The sequence below is a fragment of the Lepidochelys kempii genome, chromosome 8, assembly GCF_965140285.1.
Source record: "Lepidochelys kempii isolate rLepKem1 chromosome 8, rLepKem1.hap1, whole genome shotgun sequence".
Taxonomy (NCBI): Eukaryota; Metazoa; Chordata; order Testudines; family Cheloniidae; genus Lepidochelys; species Lepidochelys kempii.
Genome location: NC_136387.1, coordinates 96,480,291 through 96,502,967, shown reverse-complemented (window position 1 = coordinate 96,502,967; position 22,677 = coordinate 96,480,291). Strand labels below are relative to the sequence as shown.

The 22,677-nt window shown below is 44.1% G+C and overlaps 1 protein-coding gene across 2 annotated transcripts in view; it reads right to left on the bottom strand.

Moving 5' to 3' along the window:
* Positions 1–22,677, bottom strand: part of LRP8 (LDL receptor related protein 8) — a 298,522-nt gene that overhangs the window by 68,263 nt on the left and 207,582 nt on the right. The window lies entirely within an intron of this gene.

The window sequence follows — 22,677 nt, the reverse complement described above, 5'->3', positions numbered from 1 at the left end:
AGAGTTTCAGAGTTACTGGGGTGTGGAAAATGAGGTGAATTTCACTTTTTGAAACTTTTTTTGCAATGCAACAAATGTTGATGTCTGTAAAAAGAGTCAGTGAGGAATATGGACTATTCCTGCGTGTGATGAAAACAAAATGCATGTGATCTGGTAAAAGAGACCCTGACAACAAAGAACTGAAAACTATGAAATGGCCACCCTAAAATAGGGAGAGCGGTCACTCATACAGTCTAAGAACAGAGATCAGACTGTGAAAAGAAGGACAGGCCTTGTGAGAGGAGGTGACATATTCTGAAACCTACCCGTGTCCTAGGTGGCAGATAGGCATTACCTTGTAAGCATGCTAATAAGCTGTTTATTGTTTTCAATATATTTTCTCTATAATGCTTTTCTTCTGAATAAATAATACTTTGCTTTATGAATGCTGGCTGGTCACTTGTTAACCCTGTTGTCACCCCACAGAGAAGACGGATGTAGGTGCTGAACTAAAGTCAGATCTGCTGAGGTAGTCATAGTGAATTGCAGGATGAACTGCAGCCTAAATCCCCACTCTAGAGAGAGAGTGTTGTGGGATTCTGCCTCAAGAAAGGTGATGACTGAAGGCCTGAGACATAAGCTGGATGCCCTCAAGGAAGCCACAAAGGGGTCAGAGATGCAGTTACCTTGGAAACAGCGACAATATACATTTTCAAAGACGTTGAGGCCATGTGTCAGGTGCCTCTGTTCAAAGCAAGATTCATGCTCCTTGGGGCATTTTCCCTCAGAAGGCTACCCTCTAGGGAGGGCAGCAAAAGAGAGAGAGGTAAATAATGATGACCTTGAAGTGAATTCCTCTGAATAAAGACAGGCCTTCCATAGAGGAAATAATGCAACAGAATTGCAGTCTCACCACTATTAGTGGCTGTTGCTATGGTGATTGATATGGAGAAACCCATAGAGATGAGGCGTGCAGAAGAAATGTTAATTCCTAATTCTAGTCAAAGCATTAATGTAGCTAAGGAGCCAGGGAAACCATTTCAAATAATCTCACAAATTAATATTTGCATTTGTCTGCTTCTTTTGCAACACAGCTTTCCACAAACACAAACAAGCTATTTTTTCCAGTCTCTGGAGCTGCATTAGAGTAATATTAGTTAATTATAACAGTGTGACCAGACTCCAAAGTTACTGCTGATAAATAATTGTTGATGCAAAAATGCGTTATTGATCTATAGTAAATTTTCAGAGACTCATGCGTTCATTGAAAATGGCTTTATTTTCGTGGTGGTATAATTAACATATGTCCTTTATTCAGCAGTAACTGCATAGCACTTTAATGAACAGAAGAGTACCGTATATACATAAGACCTGAAAAGTCTTCCTTTTTTTAATATCTTTTTCACTAACATATGCAAAGTTACTATTAAGAACTTGCAGTGTCCTCAGTTCTGTTCTGTAATGGGGAATTGCTACAAGACTCCTGAATACTGAAACAGCACAGATTCCCTGGTTAAATAACTGAAAGGCACATCAAAATAAGTGTGATTCTAATGTAAAGAGAAAAAGGCATTACGATGCATAAGGTTTACATTGTGTGGTTTTATGTTCAAATTGCAGAGATAAAGACCTATCTTTACGCTTTTTATGTTCTTTTAGAATGTAATCTGTTGAATCAACTTTTAGATGTTCTGTAGTAGATATAATTTTAGTAGAACTATATGCAAGAAAGTGTTTGGATTTTTTTTATTCTTGGAATTGGAACCTGGATGAGATGTGCCCACTCACATTCTCCAGACATGACTTGTTTGTTAAAATGGCAATTTTACAAATTATACTGATTTGGCAAATCACTAAGAACCGTACGAGAATATCGATTAAACTAATAGTTCCATGACATTAACATACAAATTCATACCTATCATAAAATTGTTTTGTTTTTAGTTACTCAACTAAGGTATTACAGAATAAAGCCATGATGCTGCACACGGATCCACAAAGGAAATATTATGCTCATGAAGAGTCCTACTGAAGTGCATGGGACTCCCTCTAGCTATAAGAATTGTTTGCACTGGTCCTTTTGCACGGTGAGGGGCTAACTCTGCCACTAGGGAATTTAAATCAGAGATGTTTTGCCAGGAAAAGCAGACTGTATGACTGTCAGACCTTTAGTCCATTATACTGAGGTTCACACTGATTATGCAGATATGCTAATATGAAATAAGTTAAGAAGTACTCAAAAATATTTGTCTGAATTTCCATCTTTCCCCTTTAGAAAGATGCTGCTTCTGATTTCCTACTCTCAACTCAGGAAAGGAACTCTGCAGAGTCTTAAAAGCTTTAGATTAGTCAAATTAAATTTATCAGATTACAGCTAGATCGGTTTTAATCCCAGGGAGTTTGTAAACTCCATTTTTGTTGTGATTAGGGGAAAAAAAAGAAATTCAGATTAAGATGTCAGTGGTGCAGTGCATGCTACCATGCTACTCTTCCTACCTTCAAATTCCCAAGCACAAGGATAAAGCAAACATCAACCACCAGGACCAACTGAACCACCTTTGGGTCATAACTGGTTCTCAGTTAAACACATGTAAAACAAGAGTAATTCCACTAAGTCAACAAAGTCACTATGGATTTATGAGAAAAGAAATTGGCCCATTGTCTTACACTGGAGATTAATAATATGTTTACAGTATGTTTCTTTCCTGGACATCTATAAACAAAATGGTTGCCGGCAATAACACACGACAGCCTCTCGTAGCTTCTAAACACCTACTGTCAATCACTGCGTAGCTACTCACACATGTCTCAAAGCCATCTGGGAAAAATAGATTTTATTTTCCAAATTCTTAGGCAAAAGCCAATTTGTTGATTGGGTGGCCATGTAGGAACGTCTGTGAAAGGCATAGAGGAGAAAAACAACATTCCCTTCCCTAGAGATATGCTTCTGAATCAATGGGCAAAACAGGTAAGAAAAAAACATTCAAAATGGAAAGCCTGACTTCAGTTAGATAATCTTGTAGTAGCTATGACAACTGAGAGAAACGCAGGCTCCGGAAGTCTAGCTCTGCTGAATAATGAGCTACAAAGCTGTGTTCACACTACAAGCAGTGAGTTCACTGCCCCATAAAAATCTCTACCTCCATTAATTTCATCTGCTTGAAGGGAATTCTTCACAAGAGCCAATATTTCTTTTTACAGTGGTTCACCGCACCATTAGACCTGACTATTCACAGCATTTAGCACACTATATCATTAACTCCTCTGGAGCAAAAGACAAATCAGGAGAAAGCTAAAATTTGCCATGCAAAACCTTGTGCAAAATTTACCCTAATGATGCTGTTATCTCCAGCATTTCCACCAGAACCTGAGATCCTAAACAAGGTGGAGTGAAACTGCAATGACAATTTAACAATTTATGTTTGGAATAAAATATAAGCACGTTGGCTTGTGTTCGCTGGGCAGTCAAAGATTCCTTTTAGATGCAGCAGTAGGGGTAGAAAAAACCCACTACCATAAACACAGGCCAAATTTTCAAAGGGCAACTTAGCCTCTATTTGCAATTCTGGCAGCATTGCTACTTGGTGGGTGACCATGTTTAGAGAATTTGGCCTAGAAACTACAGCTATTCAAATGGGAAGTTCCATAAAAGGAAATCAACATTGATATAGGAATAAACTTGGAAGCAAAAACTCTTAGGCCAAGGCTGTGATCCCATGGGTGTTAACGGGATGGAGATCCCTTTGGTGTTGATTTCAATGGGATTAGGATTTGGCCTTTCACTTCTACAGTTTTTGTATAAAAAGGATTTAGAAACAAAGGGCTGCGTAGGGTTCCCACCTGTCCAGTTTTCACCTGCACAGTCTGGGTTTTGTCTTGTGTGTCCAGGTGCCATTTGGCAAGCCCTGATGTCCAATTTTTTCGATCTGTGGAAAAGGTGACAACTCTAAGCGGAAGGAAGGAGGCAGTGCAGCAGCAGCCGCCATCTCTGGGACCAGGCTGCTCATGTGGCCTGTGGTGTCGCATGGCCCTGCGCAGCCCACAGGTGGCAGGCAAGGTGAAGACACTACGAATGACAGGGGCAGGGCCTTGAGGGGAAGAGGCAGAGAAGGGATGGGGCCTTGAAGGAAGAGGTGGAGCAGGGGAGGGGTCTTGGGGAAGAGGCAGAACAGGGGCAGGGCCTTAGGGGAAGAGGTGGGACAGGGGTGGGGACTCAGAGGTCCAGGTACCAGCCATTAGAAAGGTGGCAACCCTAGGGCTGCACCTCAGTGTATTTTTGGTTCATATCACCAGCACTATTGGTGATATGACACATTAATTCTACATTCATATGTGCAATCATTGCTTTAAACTTTATAAAAAATAACCTAACTGTGGACTAAACCTTCCCAGCTATACTTCAGCCCTGAGGTGAATTTTTTTAGAAAATGCAAGCAAAATCCATTCAACTGATTTAATTGTCTGAGGGCAAAAAAAGATAAGTTTTCAGCCACAATGAAAATTTTCAGATGTTTTTGTGCTTGGCCAATTCACAAAACAACTTTCTTTTAAAGCTTCAAACTTTTCCTGGCCATAGTCTTGGGAAAGGGCTGTGCCATGTTTGAAGATACTTGGTTTTGAAATAACGTTTTCAAATTGTGCTCAGTTCATAGAGCTATAATGTACTGGCTAGAGGGAGCAAACTATATATACCACTGCACATAAAAGGGAGGTATGTCCAATCTGCTCAAACGTGTCTCATCATAACGTAAGCCCTTTCACTTCTATACCTGAAGCAGATTCTCTTTTAGTTTAAGTAGTAGAAAGCTGTGTTTGGGGATTAAAAGGTACAGAATTCTGGACCCTCTGTCACCCAAAGTCTTCTAGGTACATGACGTGCAGTATGGCTGGCAGCTATAGAATGACATAGATAGGGGCCTGGATATGGGATTTCTACATCCATGAACCCTAGCCACTGGGGGAGTATATAGTGAGCCAGCTCTGGGCTAAATTCTGCCCTCTGTTGCAGTGACGTAGATAAGGAAGAGGCAACTTCTCCCACTCCAGCAGCAGGGCAGGATCTTTCTCTAGCACTCAAGATGATTGTTTATGCATCTATGATTTCAGGATACGTCCACTGTTTAAGTGTAAATAATGTAAAATATACATTAAGGGAATCCTAAAGTTTATATTTTAATTATCCAAACATCTGAAATCTTAACTCTGTCCCATAATAATCTTAATTTTGTTCCTTTGCATTAAAATAAAGTATTTCATAACAAGCCCCTACAACCCTGGGTAAAATTGTATTTTTTTCAGCAAGCACGACAATATAATGCCAGTGGAAAGAATTGCACTTTTTAAAAAATGCACCTTCAGTAAAACTGTATAAAAACATTAAGCAGTGAACCTTTACTTTAAACTGCACCTTCTTCCGTAACCTTTGAAGAATATTTTATTTACTGAACATACTGATACATTACATGATTTTAGGGTAAAAGCTCCTGTTGTGAATGCATGCACACAAGGAAGAAAAGTTTAGGCTGCTATGGGAACACTGAGGGTCAGATTCCAGGAACTACGTTCTGCTTGCTTGGGGTGTGGGCAGGACATCACTCTCCATCAGTTGTGGAATAGTACATTTCACCTGCGCTGGCTCCAACATTAGGAAAAAGCAAAGTCTGCTTAACAGCCACCTTTGACCCCACATCTCTTCAACTGCACTGAGCAGAGGTCTGGCACAGCTAAAGCTCTGGCCTTAAGTGTGAATTTCTTGACATGTCCAATTAAAATCTCTACCTTAACATGGCATTAATGTAGGGTTTTACATTTAATTATGATAGACATTGATACATTCATCTGGAAACTACCCTCATTTTTACTGTAAGGGTACAATTATAACTAACCACCAGGTTAATTTGTTTTGCTTTCTTGTTATATAGCTCAAAACAAATGTGAATACGGAATGAGATATTTCCTAAAGAACAATGGGGATTTTCCTGTAATTTCTACTGCTTTTGAAGGAGATCTAATACTTTAAGCAGTGATAAAGTCAAAGCTGTCCACAATGTTTAATTTCTGGATAGCCTGGGCATAATGCACAAGCATTAATCCCTCCAGCTGTCCAGTAATTAAACATCATGTGAAACCCAGAGGATATCATTGCTTTCCTACTTAATCTTATTTATGAAGGACTTTCATTTGTTAAACCTACAATCACTTTCTTTCCATTCTTGAGGATAATATTAGATTCTTCCACCAATACAAGTGCACCCAGCATATAGCTATTTTCCCACAGTAGCAAGATTTTTGCAAGAAATACATTTTTTCATCACACATTGAAATAATTAAGAATGGGACACTGGGCACATACTTATTCCATTTGGATGAGTACAATTTTACTAAAATCAATGGGGTAATTCAGAGCAGAATTTGGTCCTGTGCGTTTGATTTTCTCTGAATTGCATATGACTGAACAGCAAGCAGTGCATGTAGCTAATTAATGAAGGCAAAGAACAGAATTCATAGCGATAACAAGGCCTGGTGGAATCTGGTTTATCCTTTTTTTCAATTTCAATGATTAAGGTAGATTTTTTTATTTTTAACTATTATAATTTTTACAGCCATGGAAAATTAAAGGGGGGTCGGGGTTAAATCAGTGCTAACAGCAGGGCTGCATGGGATTCCCAGCACTGACAGCAAGGCTGCAAGGGGTTCCCTGCACATACGAGGGGCCTAAGACACTCTTAGGCAAGGTGCAGGAGAAGCTGTGGGCCTGGTCCAGCAAAGCAGAAATCCCCTGGCCAGGTGTGCAAGGAGAATGAGCTCTCAGCCACAGGGGAGGACACCCCACCACTGAATGGTTCCTGCCAGTGGACAGCCCCCATGCTTCTGGCTTTCGTGTGAGGGACTGGGGCTGTGAAAACAGAGCCCCAAAGAGCTCCTTGCCCTGCTGACGACACTGGATTCCTGCAGATGCAACATGCGGGGAAGAAGGCAGAGTGGAGACCAGGCCTGGGCTGAGCCAATCCCTACAGGCACGAAGTGCAGTGGAAGGCTATACTTGCTCTGACCAATAGTAATGGATTTTTTTTGTCGATTTCAGTGTGTCAGCTGAAATTAACATTTACCAAACCCTAGAGAAAGGACTTTGAGGAGGAAAGTGAAGTGAGCAGGCAAACAGGGTCAAAGAGGAATTTCCAAAACAGGGGGCATGCACAGACCAATGGATACTACTTTTAAATTCTCCAGCTCCGAGGGCATGGTGCACACACGTAACCCATAGGGGAATACTATAGGGACCGGTTTCAGAGTAACAGCCATGTTAGTCTGTATTCGCAAAAAGAAAAGGAGTACTTGTGGCACCTTAGAGACTAACCAATTTATTTGAGCATAAGCTTTCGTGAGCTACAGCTCACTTCATCGGATGCATACTGTGGAAACTGCAGAAGACATTATATACACAGAGACCATGAAACAATACCTCCTCCCACTGGTAGAGTGGGGTGGGAGGAGGTATTGTTTCATGGTCTCTGTGTATATAATGTCTTCTGCAGTTTCCACAGTATGCATCCGATGAAGTGAGCTGTAGCTCACGAAAGCTTATGCTCAAATAAAGTGGTTAGTCTCTAAGGTGCCACAAGTACTCCTTTTCTTTTTACTATAGGGACCATCACCCAAAGAAGGAAAAACAGTTCTCTACTGGTGTAAATGGGCACAACTTGATTGACTTCAAGGGAGTTTTGTCCATTTGCACTTACGGAGGATTTGGCCAGGAGTTACTTGTGGGAGCAGGAGCCCAGGGGTACTAGAACGTGAGCTGACCTGGCAGAGTGAGCAGTGCATCAGAGGCAAGTAATGACCAGACATCAGCAGGGCCTTGAGGGTTTGAATTACTCAGTGAGTGACCCTCAGATTAAAAGGGCACTATAGAAATATACAGTGTTGTTACTGCCACTTAGTCATGACATTTACATGGGTTTTATACAACACTGAAAAGGCAAATACAGGAATCCCTTTTGGGGCAAAAACCTGTGTGTCAGATGACGGAAGGGAAAGAAGAGGGATACACACAGAGAAAAAGAGGGGGAGAGGACATGTGCTGTGACAGAGGGAGACCTCCTGCAATTTCATCTCTTTGTTTTTAGTTTTAGTAAAAGACATTTTCAGTTTAAACAACTCAAGACTGTTCATGTAAGAGATTCCTGTGACAGCCTGTCATAAATATAAAGGGAAGGGTAACCACCTGTCTATATACAGTGCTATAAAATCCCTCCTGGCAAGAACCAACACCCTGTTACCTGTAAAGGGTTAAGAAGCTCAGCTAACCTGGCTGGCACCTGACCCAAAGGACCAATAAGGGAACAAGATACTTTCAAATCTTTGGGGGGGGGGGGGAAGGCTTTTGTTTGTGCTCTTTGTTTATGTGTTCTCTCTTGGGACTGAGAGAGGCCAAACAGAAATCCATCTTCTCCAACCCATCCTAATCCAAGTCTCCAATATTGCAACCAATATAGGCAAGACAGGCAAGGCGGATTAGTTTATCTTTTGTTTTATGTGAATTTTCCCTATGTTAAGAGGGAGGTTTATTCTTGTTTTCTGTAAGTTTAAGGTTTTGCCCAGAGGGGGATCCTCTGTGTTTTGAATCGGAATACCCTGTAAAGTATTTTCCATCCTGATTCTACAGAGGTGATTCTTTTACCTTTTCTTTAATTAAAATTCTTCTTTTAAGAACCTGATTGATTTTTCATTGTTCTTAAGGTCCAAGGATTCGGGTCCGTGTTCACCTGTATAAATTGGTGAGGATTATTATCAAGCCTTCCCCAGGAAAGGGGGGTAGGGCTTGGGGGGATATTTTGGGGAAAGATGTCTCCAAGTGGTCTCTGTCCCTGTTCTTTGTTTAAAATGCTTGGTGGTGGCAGCATACGGTTCAAGGCCAAGGCAAAGTTTGTACCTTGGGGAAGTTTTTAACCTAAGCTGGTAAGAATAAGCTTAGGGGGTCTTTCATGCAGGTCCCCACATCTGTACCCTAGAGTTCAGAGAGGGGAAGGAACCCTGACAGAGCCCCTGGTCCTTTTCATGTCTGTCTGATAAAAATGTTCCCTTAGACGACTAATCAAAGGGATCAATGAGAGAGGATGTATCCATTAAGTGCACAGATTCCCCTGGACCACAGATGGGTGTGTCTTGGAAGTACACTTAAATTACTGGAAAATATCCTATTACAATAGTAATGACTGCACTGGCAGAACCTGACAGATTGTGGCTGGTCCACAGAGGAAGGAACACAGTACAAGGGGCCTTCCTGCCTCTTTGCACCTCTGCACACATGTTCGTCACAATTTCAGTCCCGAGTATAACGACAGGCCCCAGCTCAAGCTGCTGGTGAAACTAGACTCAGAAGGAGAGAGAAGAGGTCTTTGAGCCATCCAGCGGAGCTGAGTCAGTACGGGTGGTAGTGGCATAGGAGGAGAGGTGCACCCCTATACCTTATAGAGGGTGGCAGAGCTCCCATTCAAAAGTTAGTCAGAATTCCTCTTAGGGCTCCTGCTGCTGCATGTTCTTTATTTCATACAACCCCATTCCACTATGGGCTTTAGCTTAAAAGGGGCATCAAAGAGGGGCTTACAAAGTGCTAGTCAGTAATATAAGCCAGCCATGGATGTAACATCCCCAGTGCAAGTGGTTAACTTCTACATTGATCCTAAGTTGAAGCTTTAATTACAGTACCCTGGAGAGAAAAGAATTTCAGTGTGCTTCATTCTCAAGAAAGGCTATTGGCTAGCTTAGGTGGTTCCCTGTTCATCTCCTGAGTTTGTGGTGGGAAAGTGCATTTATGAAGGTGCAGTTTGCAATTTCAAAAATTGTTAACCCAGAATTAACTGTGGGTTTAAATTCTACCATTTAGACTGCTACATTCATGATCTGCACATACACTCAGGTACTTAGCCACCTCAGCGCTGGGATTTATACCCACAATTAATCCCAGGTACAGTGGCCGTCTTTGTTGGCACAAATCTGGACCCACAATCACTGGCACTTTATCCACTGTAGTTTGAATGATTCACATCATGGAGCCTTGCACTGCTTCTTTCAAGATTATTCCACAGGCTGACAGATCTCACCATTACAAAGTTGTTTTATTATTAACATATCTCACCAATAAAAGCAGAAGCTTGTTATTGCTCATTTTGTATAGGTCTTCCAAGGAGTGCTACTGGAGGGAGGTGGATTCCTCACAGAAGTGACTATCTCTCTGTCCCTTGCAGCAATTTGTGCCTAACAGACCCACACAAATAGTCTTGCCTAGCTGTGGAAGCAGTTTTTTAGTAGGTTAATCCAGTTCTGACTGGGATTAGCAGTGGTCCATACTGTTAACCCTAGGTGTAGACAGCGCAGGTAGAATAGCCCTGCTGATGTTTCTGACCAGGAACACTGCACTCAGGACTCATATTTCATGCCAATGAATGCTCCCTGGGCTGCCTATATGCATGACCATTTGTTCGTAGGACATGATGCCTGCCTGCTCACAAATTGGACAGGGCAGGGAAATCAGGAGACAGACTTTTTGATGGTCTTGACTCACCCTTCACATATTGTGCCAACACGTGCTCCAGCCTACCTGCATTCATGGCCAGATGTGTGGAGAGTGTGCTACATGCTAACAAGGTGGTCAGAAACTTGACCCAAAGCAAAGATCACAAGCAATTTACATGGGCAGCCTGCACGACCCTACCAGTGGCATCTTTCTCTCTGCAGCAAGGCTCTCCTGGGTGCTAGTCTTACTGACATTTACTTCTGATCACACTTGATGACAGCTAAGAAGAACTGGTAGGCTGCCAAAGCTTGTGATTGAATCCTACGGGGTGTGGATGGCACGGCCCACACTACAAGTTTCCCACAGACCTATATACTTGGCAAAACCCTATAAGACTACTCAGCACAGTACTGTTTGACCCAGGGCAGTCCCCTGGTAGACACCACCACCACCTCCTCTGTGTTTTGTGAGAAATGCCCATAAGCCAGGTCAGCCCTAACTCGAGGAGAGAATTCATGGCTCTGAATCCTTAGTGGAGGGAAGTGTAACTCACACACCTCCTGGGTGTGGTGTTCTATCCCATCTAGTGGGTGGGTGGGAGGGAAAGACAGAGAGAGGCCTATGGCTTTTAGCTCATGCAGTAGAGGCTCATGCATTTAGCTCCAGAGGCCACAGGTTCAATCCTCCCTGTCGACAACCGGGATCTGTCAGTGTTACAAGTGGGGGCTCGTCCAGGATTTCAACTGGAAAGTCTCTGAAGCTTGGGACGCACTGCCTTGGCTAGGGGAAGTATGTAACCCACACACCTTCTGGGTGTGGTGTTCTGTCCCATCTAGTAGCACCGAGACCACTTAGAGCAGAGGTGGGCAAACTATGGCCCCCGGGCCACATCTATCCCATGGGACCGTCCTGCCCGGCCCCATAGCTCCTGGCCCAGGAGGCTTGCCCCCGGCCCCTCCCCTGCTGCCCCCCTCCCAAGCAGCTATGCCGCCGCACAGGCAGCGGGCTGCAAGCGCCTGCCACTCTGAGTGGCATGGTAAGGGGGCAGTGCAAGTTTGGGTAGGGGTGCAGGGGTCCCAGGCAGCAGTCAGGGACAGGGAGCAGGGGGCGGTTGGATGGGGCAGAGGTTCTGGAGCTGTCAGGGGTCAGGGAACAGGCGGGGTTGGATAGGGTGTGGGACTCCTGGCGGGGCCTGTCAGGGGGCAGGGGTATGGATAGGTTGGGGCTGTCAGGGGACAGGGAGCTGGGGGGGTTGGATAGGGGGTGGGATCCTGGGGGGAGTGGAGGGAGGGGGGGCGATTCGGGGTGGGGGGTCCCAGGAGGGGGCAGTCAGGGGACAAGGAGCAGAGGGGGTTGGATGGGTAGGGGGTTCTGAGGTGGGAAGCGGGAGGGGATGTATAGGAGGCAGGGGCCAGGCTGTTTGGGGGTCACAGCCTTCTCTACCCGGCCCTCCATACAGTTTTGCACCCCGAAGTGGCCCTCAGGCCAAAAAGTTTGCCCGCCCCTGACTTAGAGAGAGAAACAGATTAATGAGTCTGCTCTACAGCCTTAGTTAAGAGCCATATGGCTTTTGGCTCATGTAGTAGAGGCTTATTCACTAAGCTCCAGAGGCCCCAGGTTTGATCCCACCCGCCAACGACTGCGGTCTGTCTGTGTTACAGGCACCTAATAGGAGGTGCTTCTAACTACCTTTGTGGGGTGGGGCTTAGTCCTCTTCCCCCCCAGCATCTTCTATTGGCTAGCTTAGGTGGTTCCCTACTCATCTTGCTGGCTTTTGTGAATCCCATTCTTAGGAGCCTAACTCCCCATGCATTGCCTACAGAGTCTGGGTACCTAACTCAAGGCTGTGGATTCCACTGAGTGGCAGGGTACCCATACATTAGGCATTGCCAGGCTGAGTTTAAGTTTCCTTTTCTGGATCTAGCCCTAAAAGCCTTACATTTTACCAACATTCTGTAATAGTCTTTTACGCATGACTAAAGACAAAAGAGGAGTATGTGATGTAAGCAGCAGGATACGGTAAGGAAAGCAAAGCAGCAGGATAGGTAAGCAGCAGGATACGGACCCAGGACTTCAGGAAAGCAGACTTCGACTCCCTCAGGGAACGGATGGGTAGGATCCCCTGGGGGACTAACATGAAGGGGAAAGGAGTCCAGGAGAGCTGGCTGTATTTCAAGGAATCCCTGTTGAGGTTACAGGAACAAACCATCCCGATGAGTCAAAAGAATAGTAAATATGTCAGGCGACCAGCTTGGCTTAACGGTGAAATCCTAGCGGATCTTAAACATAAAAAGAAGCTTACAAGAAGTGGAAGGTTGGACATATGACCAGGGAAGAGTATAAAAATATTGCTTGGGCATGTAGGAATGAAATCAGGAGGGCCAAATCGCACCTGGAGCTGCAGCTAGCAAGAGATGTCAAGAGTAACAAGAAGGGTTTCTTCAGGTATGTTGGCAACAAGAAGAAAGCCAAGGAAAGTGTGGGCCCCTTACTGAATGAGGGAGGCAACCTAGTGACAGAGGATGTAGAAAAAGCTAATGTGTTCAATGCTTTTTTTGCCTCTGTCTTCACTAACAAGGACAGCTCCCAGACTGCTGCGCTGGGCATCACAACATGGGGAGTAGATGGCCAGCCCTCTGTGGAGAAAGAGGTGGTTAGGGACTATTTAGAAAAGCTGGACGTGCACAAGTCCATGGGGCCGGACGAGCTGCATCTGAGAGTGCTAAAGGAATTGGCGGCTGTGATTGCAGAGCCATTGGCCATTATCTTTGAAAACCCGTGGCGAACGGGGGAAGTCGCAGATGACTGGAAAAACGCTAATGTAGTGCCAATCTTTAAAAAAGGGAAGAAGAAGGATCCTGGGAACTACAGGCCAGTCAGCCTCACCTCAGTCCCCGGAAAAATCATGGAGCAGGTCCTCAAGGAATCAATCCTGAAGCACTTACATGAGAGGAAAGTGATCAGGAACAGTCAGCATGGATTCACCAAGGAAAGGTCATGCCTGACTCATCTAATCGCCTTCTATGATGAGATTACTGGTTCTGTGGATGAAGGGAAAGCAGTGGATGTATTGTTTCTTGACTTTAGCAAAGCTTTTGACACGGTCTCCCACAGTATTCTTGTCAGCAAGTTAAGGAAGTATGGGCTGGATGAATGCACTATAAGGTGCGTAGGAAGTTGGCTAGATTGTCGGGCTCAACAGGTAGTGAACAATGGCTCCATGTCTAGTTGGCAGCCGGTGTCAAGTGGAGTGCCCCAGGGGTCGGTCCTGGCGCCGGTTTTGTTCAATATCTTCATAAATGATCTGGAGGATTGTGTGGATTGCACTCTCAGCAAATTTGCGGATGATACTAAACTGGGAGGAGTGGTAGATACGCTGGAGGGCAGGGATAGGATACAGAGGGACCTAGACAAATTGGAGGATTGGGCCAAAAGAAATCTGATGAGGTTCAATAAGGATAAGTGCAGGGTCCTGCACTTAGGACGGAAGAACCCAATGCACAGCTACAGACTAGGGACCGAATGGCTAGGCAGCAGTTCTGCGGAAAAGGACCTAGGAGTGACAGTGGACGAGAAGCTGGATCTGAGTCAGCAGTGTGCCCTTGTTGCCAAGAAGGCCAATGGCATTTTGGGATGTATAAGTAGGGGCATAGCGAGCAGATCGAGGGACGTGATCGTTCCCCTCTATTCGACATTGGTGAGGCCTCATCTGGAGTAGTGTGTCCAGTTTTGGGCCCCACACTACAAGAAGGATGTGGATAAATTGGAAAGAGTCCAGCGAAGGGCAACAAAAATGATTAGGGGTCTGGAACACATGACTTATGAGGAGAGGCTGAGGGAACTGGGATTGTTTAGTGTGCAGAAGAGAAGAATGAGGGGGGATTTGATAGCTGCTTTCAACTACCTGAGAGGTGGTTCCAGAGAGGATGGTTCTAGACTATTCTCAGTGCTAGAAGAGGACAGGACAAGGAGTAATGGGGGGGAGGTTTAGGTTGGATATTAGGAAAAACTTTTTCACTAGGAGGGTGGTGAAACACTGGAATGCGTTACCTAGGGAGGTGGTAGAATCTCCTTCCTTAGAATTTTTTAAGGTCAGGCTTGACAAAGCCCTGGCTGGGATGATTTAATTGGGGATTGGTCCTGCTTTGAGCAGGGGGTTGGACTAGATGACCTCCTGAGGTCCCTTCCAACCCTGATATTCTATGATTTTATGATTCTATGTATCATTTGTTCTCCAGTTATGTGACATAACAATGCACTGAGAATGTGTCCATGAGCTGACTGTAGAATGAGCATCTAAAAATCTCTGCTATAAAACTTGTAACCTTTATGGACCAGAGCCTGTGATTTGTTGCTATATTATTTGTTGTTGCCACTGAGTTCTGGACTTCACTCTTCTCTTTGAGCCTGCTCAGCTGAGCCTCTCCATTGCCTGTACTGACATGTGGGGAGGGATAACTTCTTACTTTCTGTGCCACACAAATACCATTTCCTTGGTCCTCTCTCCCCTGCTCTTTCCTACTCTTTGTTCTACTCACTCTGATGTTCTGCCTTAAATTAGCCAGAGAGCTTGTTGGGACAGGGATTATCCTTCAACTCTAAAAAAGAAAATGAGTACTTGTGACACCTTAGAGACTAACAAATGGTCAAGGTTCCTTCCCCACTCTGAACTCTAGGGTACAGATATGGGGACCCACATGAAAGACCCCCTAAGCTTATTCTTACCAGCTTAGGTTAAAAACTTCCCCAAGGTACAAACTTTTACCTTTTGTCCTTGGACCTTATGCTGCCACCACCAAGCATGTTAAACAAAGAACAGGGAAAGAGCCCACTTGGAGACATCTTTTTCCTCAAAATATCCCCCCAAGCCCGACACCCCCTTTCCTGGGGAAGACTTGATAAAAATCCTCACCAATTTGCATAGGTGAACACAGACCCAAACCCTTGGATCTTAAGAACAATGAAAAAGCAATCAGATTCTTAAAAGAAGAATTTTAATGAAAGAAAAAGTAAAAGAATCACCTCTATAGAATCAGGATGGTGAATACCTTACAGGGTAATTAGATTCAAAACACAGAGATTCCCTCTAGGCAAAACCTTAAGTTACAAAAAGACACAAAAACAGAAATATACATTCCATTCAGCACAGCTATTTTACCAGCCATTTAAACAAAACAGAAATATAACGCATATCTAGCTAGATTACTTACTAAGTTCTAAGACTCCATTCCTTTTCTGTTCCCGGCAGAACAGAAGGTGCCACAAGTACTCCTTTTCTTTTTGTGGATACAGACTAACACGGCTGCTACTCTGAATCCTTCAACTCTGCATTTGTACAGCCCTAGCACTATGTCTGTCTGGAGTTATGCCTGATCCTGCCTTGACCTCCAGCTGCCAGTGTAATACGATCAGCATTGCACAATAATATAATAGCAGAAGTATAGGCCGAAATGACATTCATAACTTCCACATTCAGCATAAGCTCTTCTGAAGGACGATAATATTAAAGCCAGTTATTCCAATCAATAGATGGGAATGGCCCTAGTTAAAATGTGTCCAAAGTGTCACATTAGCTGAGAATAAGAATGCTATTAATATGAATTTAGAAACAGCTAGGGGTTTGGACATTTCAGTTGCAGTCCCTAGTCACCTTCAGCTTGTTTACGGCATGTGCAAGCCCTCAACATGGAAATTACTCCGCACACAACTAAACTTCCCATCCAAACATTTATACAGAGAACTATGTTATATTTTTATTTCAACATGTTTTCTGGCTCTGTGAAAGGAGCCTTTGGTATGACAGGGAGCTCTGCTTTGAGAGGCTGCAGTTGACAGTTGTGGATGAAGCTTCATTTAAACAAACAACAACAACAACAAAGTCAGCACAGAAAAGAGATTTTGACTTAGAAATATACTTTTAAAAAAAATCAAGATGAAGCATACTGAAGAGATAAGAGAAAAAGGATAAAGAAAGATTCTAAATAGAGAAGAAACGGGAATGTTAACAGAGTATCAGTAGACAAGCTTAGTGAGGTTTATCAGATTTGGATAAAAGAGAGGATTGCTATCAATCCTCCACAAGTACTCAGAGTTTAATACGAAAGACAACACATTTGTCCTCATCCAGGAGAAAAAAATCCTTAATTTGATAAACAACCACATCTAAAGTGCCTTCTTTACAGCATTTCAGTACTTTCCATTCCATCTGCTTTATTTAAAAGTGAATTTAATTCATGTGAAAAGTGCTGGACTGACAGGCCTGGAGACTGAAAGCCTTTTATTTGTTTTAATGCACAGGAAAGGTGAAACAGTAGAAATATTTTCCTACCAGTGTGCCTCAGCCCAGTCGTAGACTGAGAGAGCAGCTCACCCTACATTTCTGCTCGGTCCTTGGCCTCTCTCCACTGTGGCTGCCAATTAGCATCCATAACACTGGGGGCTGTTTTGTGGTGTGGACACCTGTCCACAAAGAACTGGCCAAAGCCACTAATGTGGTTCACACAGGCTACTTAATAGCTTCAGAAGACGATAAAATTTGTCCTCAGAGTAATTTCCATGTTAAGAATTCACATGTGCATGGAACAAGCTGAAGATAACAACGGATACATCAATTGAAATGCCCAGAAAGGAAATTCTCAGAAGTTTCTAAATCCGTATTAATAGCATAATTAACCTGAAATAAAGTGATACTTAGAACACAGTTTACTACCTTTTTAGGGGTTACTTCTGAGCATTGAAAAAATGAAGTTAAATGCAAGCTACTTAAACCGGCTTTCTATTAAAAATGGACTCAATACTGCAATCCTTGTTTGCGTAAGTAGTGCAACTAAAGTGAGGGTTGCAGGTTTTAGTCCTAACATTGTTTTAAGATCATTAATTCAGCACTCAAAAAAAATCACCTTTTCAAGAAATAAGTAGTTCTGATGTGGAGCTGAAACATCCTCTAATCCAAATTTCTTTTCAGCGCAAAAGAAAAATGCATTTAGTATGTACTTTTATGGAAATTTATATTGAGACATACATATAGACAATGGGTAAAAAATTTTAAAAGGCCTAAGTCACATTTTCAAAAGTGAGGTAGGCACTTTGGAGCCTAAGTCTCAGTGAAAGTCAATGTGACTTAGGCTTCTAAGGGCATCTCTACACTGCCTTGCAGTTCAGACGAAGGGCGGTGTGAATAGCTGTGCACACCAGAGACTACATTAGTGTGAACTTGGGACCTTTTAAGTTTGTGTCCACAGCATCCACACGGGGGAGTAGCTCAGCACTTTGGTACGCACTGCTATTCACACCCCCTTAGTCTGAACGGAGGGGCAGTGCAGACAATGGGACTTAGGCTTTTTGAAAAATGCGTCACGAGAATGTAATTTATACTTATAGATCAGTTTGGTGAGCCATGTCAAGCCTTTCTATGTGACTATGTTACTGCTGTTCTTTTGAACCTGCAACAATGAAAAGAATGATCAAAAATGGTACTGGGCTAAATTCATTTATTTAATGGCTCATTTCGGTATGTTTAGTTTATGAATACAATCCACTAAAAAAAAAAAAGGTTACCTACCTTTTGTAACTGCTGTTCTCCGAGATGTGTTGCACACGTCCATTCCAGGTGTGTGCGCGCCCACATACGTGGTCATCGGAGATTTTTGCCTTAGCAGTAGTCATACGGTTGGGTGTGGCGCCCCCTTGAGTGCTGCGCTCGTGCATTGGCATACCAAGCGCCACCGGCCCTACGCCCTCTCAGTTCCTTCTTGACGGCAACTCTGACAGAGGAGCAGGAGGGAGGGTAATGGAATGGACATGAGCAACACATCTCGAAGAACAACAGTTATGAAAGGTAGGCATACATCTGGTCAGAAAAGAGACCATTCCCATTGAATGGGAGGTCTTGGGTGGAGGTCTGCATTTCTTGGGAGAGACCTGCAGTCTGATGCCAGGAGCTATGCCTCATAACCACTGCCATTGCAATCACCGTAGCCGCCGACTCTGCTGCGTCCCACGCCATTTAGAAGGAGCACCTGGCAGCCACAGTGCCCTCCTCCACCAGGGTGCCAAATTCCTGGGCCAAACCCTGTGGAATGGACTCCTTTAACATATGGAGGGAGTCCCATAAGTTAAAGTTGTAACAGCCCAAGAAGGCCTCATGGTTTGCCACCAGGAACTGCAAACTGGCTGTTGAATAAATATTTCTTCCAAACAGATCCAACCCTTTGGCCTGTTTATTTTTGAGGGTCAAACTGGTATGCCCCTGCTTGTCTTTTTTATTGGCCGCAGAGACCACCAGCGAGCTGGAGGGTGGGTATGGAGGTATTCAAACCCCTTGGCCGGGACAAAGTATGTTTTCTGGCCCTTTTTGAGGTGGGAGGAATGGAGGAAGGAGTTTGCCAGAGGCCCTTGGCAATCTTAAGGACACCATCGTGCACTGATGGTGCAACACAGGTTGGGGTAGAGGCTGACAGGACATTAAAAAGGTGTCTGCCTGCTCAGCCATCTTCTCCACCTCCAGGTCCAAGTTCTTGGCCACCCGCCGTAGCAGGGCCTGGTGTTCTTTGAAAGCATCTGGCAGGTTGGCCCTCGAGGGTCCCGCAACCACCTCATCTGGGTGAGGACAATGACTGCACCACCAGGGAAGGCTCTGGAGCATCTTCCCCCATAGGGGAGGGAAGCTTAGGGGTGAGCGCAGTTCCCTCTGCCTCGACCACCGAGCCTGGCTCGTGCACCGAGCCTGGTGCCGTAAGCGCCGCCAGCTGTTGCTCTGAGGTGACGGCCAATGAGCAGTGCGAGGGGGGCATTGCCACAACTGGCATTCCCCACGCACCACAATAAGGCCAGTTCACTGGCCACTGGCCGTGCTGCCAAGTCGGTGCTGTCGACGTGGTTTCAAGTGCCTATTCGTGCTGGTGCAGTCTAGGTGAGGGGCTAAACTGGGCTTCCGGGTCGTAAGAATTCCCTTCCAGTGACCATGGTGGGGCCACCAACGCCTGGGTTTGTTTGCTGACCATTGCCATCGGAGACGGGTGCCTGGAGCGAGGTGATCGATGCCAGTGCCAAGGGGCATCAGAGATGTGATGGGGAGCGCTCCCACGAGGCAGGCAACTGGGAGTATGCCAAGAGGGAGACTGACAGGCAGTAAGAAGGAACTGAGAGAGCACTGGGCCGGTGGAGCCTGATACACCCGATGCATGAGTGCGGCACTCAAGAGGGCGCTACAACTGGCTCCATAGACACCGCTAAGGCAAAAATCTCCGATGACCACAAATGTGGGTGTGCACACACCCGGAATAGAATCGGCACGAGCAAGCATTCAAAGAATAGTTGATACTGAAACGCCACTACCCGTCACCTACAGCCCCCAACTAAAACCTCTTCAGCACATCATCAAGGATCTACAACCTATCCTGAAGGACAATCCCTCACTCTCACAGACCTTGGGAGACTGGCCAGTCCTCACTTACAGACAGCCTCCCAATCTGAAGCAAATACTCACCACACAACAAAAACACTAACTCAGGAACCAAACCCTGCAACAAACCCCGGTGCCAACTCTGTCTGTGTATCTATTCAAGGGACACCATCATAGGACCTAACTACATCAGCCACACCATCAGGGGCTCATTCACCTACACATCTACCAATGTGATATATTCCATCATGGGCCAGCAATGCCCCTCTGCCATGTACTTTGGCCAAACAGGACATCTCTACGCAAAAGAATAAATGGACACAAACCTGACATCAGGAATTATAACATTCAAAAACCAGTAGGAGAGCACTTCAATCTCCCTGGACATTCAATAACAGACTTAAAAGTGGAAATTCTTCAACAAAAAAACTTCAAAAACAGATTCCAATGAGAAACTGCAGAACTGGAATTAATTTTCAAACTGGACACCATCAAATTAGGCCTGAATAAAGACTGGGAGTGGCTGGGCCACTACAAAAAGAAATTTCTCCCTGCTGATACTCACACCTTCTTGTCAACTGTTTGAAATGGGTCACCTTGTTTACATTGGCCTCATTAGCACTAAAAAAGTGATTTCCACCCCTTCTTGACAACTGTTGAGAATAGCCCACTTCCACCTTAATTGAATTGGCTTGTTAGCACTGACCCCCACACGTGGTAAGGCAACTCTCATCTTTTCACATGCTGTGTATTGATACCTCCCTACTGTATGTTCCACTCCATGAATCTGATGAAGTGGGTTTTAGCCCACGAAAGCTTATGCTCAAATAAATTTGTTAGTCTCTTAAGGCAGTGGTTCTCAAAGTGGTTTTGTACTGGTGACCCCTTTCAAATAGCAAGCCTCTGAGTGCGACCCACCCTTATAAATTAAAAACTTTTTAATGTATTTAACACTATTCTAAATTCTGGATGCAAAGCGAGGTTTGGGGTGGAGGCTGACAGCATGCGACCCTCCATGTAATAACCACACGAACCCCTGAGGGGTCACGACCCCCAGTTTGAGAACCTCTGCTCTAAGTGCCACAAGGACTCCTCGTTGTTTTTACTGAAATACACCATGAAAAATGTGCTTGTTTTCTTGTGCAACACAAATCCTGAGCTGAGCTGCATGTACAGTGGCAAAAGGAACTGCACTATGGCCATAGAGAACAATTTATTTTATGTTGTAAGGTGCATGATGACAAACAGAAGGATGATATGCTCCCACCAACTAAAGTCAGCTCTGCTCTTGAACACATAAAGTCACTGTGGTTGCCCCAATAAATATGAGATCTGAATTTGTCCTTCTAAATGCCCGCATAATATTTTAAGAGATTATCTATTGATCTCACCACATTGGAGGTTGGAAATACTTACAAGAACTGTGAATAACTGAAGAAAAAAAGTGTGTGTAAGTAACACTACCGAGGAATCTTGTAATGGACCATAATCAACCGGTCAATGCACTCAACAGTTCATAGAATTATCAGCAACCGTTAAATACTGCATTCCCATTCCCACATGTGTAAATTAGTGGCTAAAGAAAACTCCCTTGGTTGACTTTTTATGATATTTCCCACTTACTGTGTTGACTTTTTTGTTTTTAATCATGAAAGAATAAATGTTTGAACTAGGAAAAAAATTACTGTCCACAACATCAAAATTAGGGGACATATTTCACGCATAGTACACAAAATCTTTTTCCAAAGACCAAAAAACATGACGACAGACACGGAAAGGCACCAATGGAACAAACAGAGAGATAGAGCCCTTAAGGGTGTAGTAACCCAGAGTTATCAGCAGTTCCAACTTGGATTCCATACTGTTGACTTAAAAAAATAAACGCATGAAGTGTCTGAGAAATGAGCTATGTCATATTGGAGGATTAGAACTGAAAGGCCTGGAGAAAAAAAAGTGAACTTCAAAGAGAAACCTTGCTGAAGAAAGGGAGATCATTTGGGCCACACACAAAAAATCAAGTGTTAATAGCCTTACCAATTTGGCTGTGTGATCTTGTAAGAACTTCTAAATTGACCAGAGGTGGGCATAGCCAGTACCTGGATGGCAGCCCTCAAATAAAACAGAGACTCTGCAAGAAGCAAAAAGAAAAGGAGTACTTGTGGCACCTTAGAGACTAACAAATTTATTTGAGCATAAGCTTTCGTGAGCTTGTAGCTCACGAACGCTTATGCTCAAATAAATTTGTTAGTCTCTAAGGTGCCACAAGTACTCCTTTTCTTTTTGCGAATACAGACTAACACGGCTGCTACTCTGAAATCTGCAAGAAGTGATGCTGGTGATTTAGGAGGAAGCACTCTTTCCCCCTGAATCAGCAATACATCCATGATCCAGAATGGGACCTGAGGCAGTGTGCTGTCTTTAGGAAGACACACAAAACCCATTGTCTACTGCCCATTTATGCCCCTACAGCACTTTCTGCACGAGTATGCATGCTAACCAGTATATCTTAACCAAATTCCAGCTGTGTTCTGTAGCTGTAACTGCATTCTACTAGAGTGACAATAGAATACTCAGTTGTACACAAAATCTACTCTACATTCCTCAAGTAGCTCCAACTGGAGATGTTAACCTTCATTTCTCCTCCTAAAATCCGCTGAATAGCATTGTCAGTATAGAGTGACTGTGGAGTTTGTTGGTGAGAAAAGTCATCCATTCATACGCAATCTATCAATCACTTTAAGAGCCTTTTGGAAGAAAGTTGCTATATAGATATTAGGTA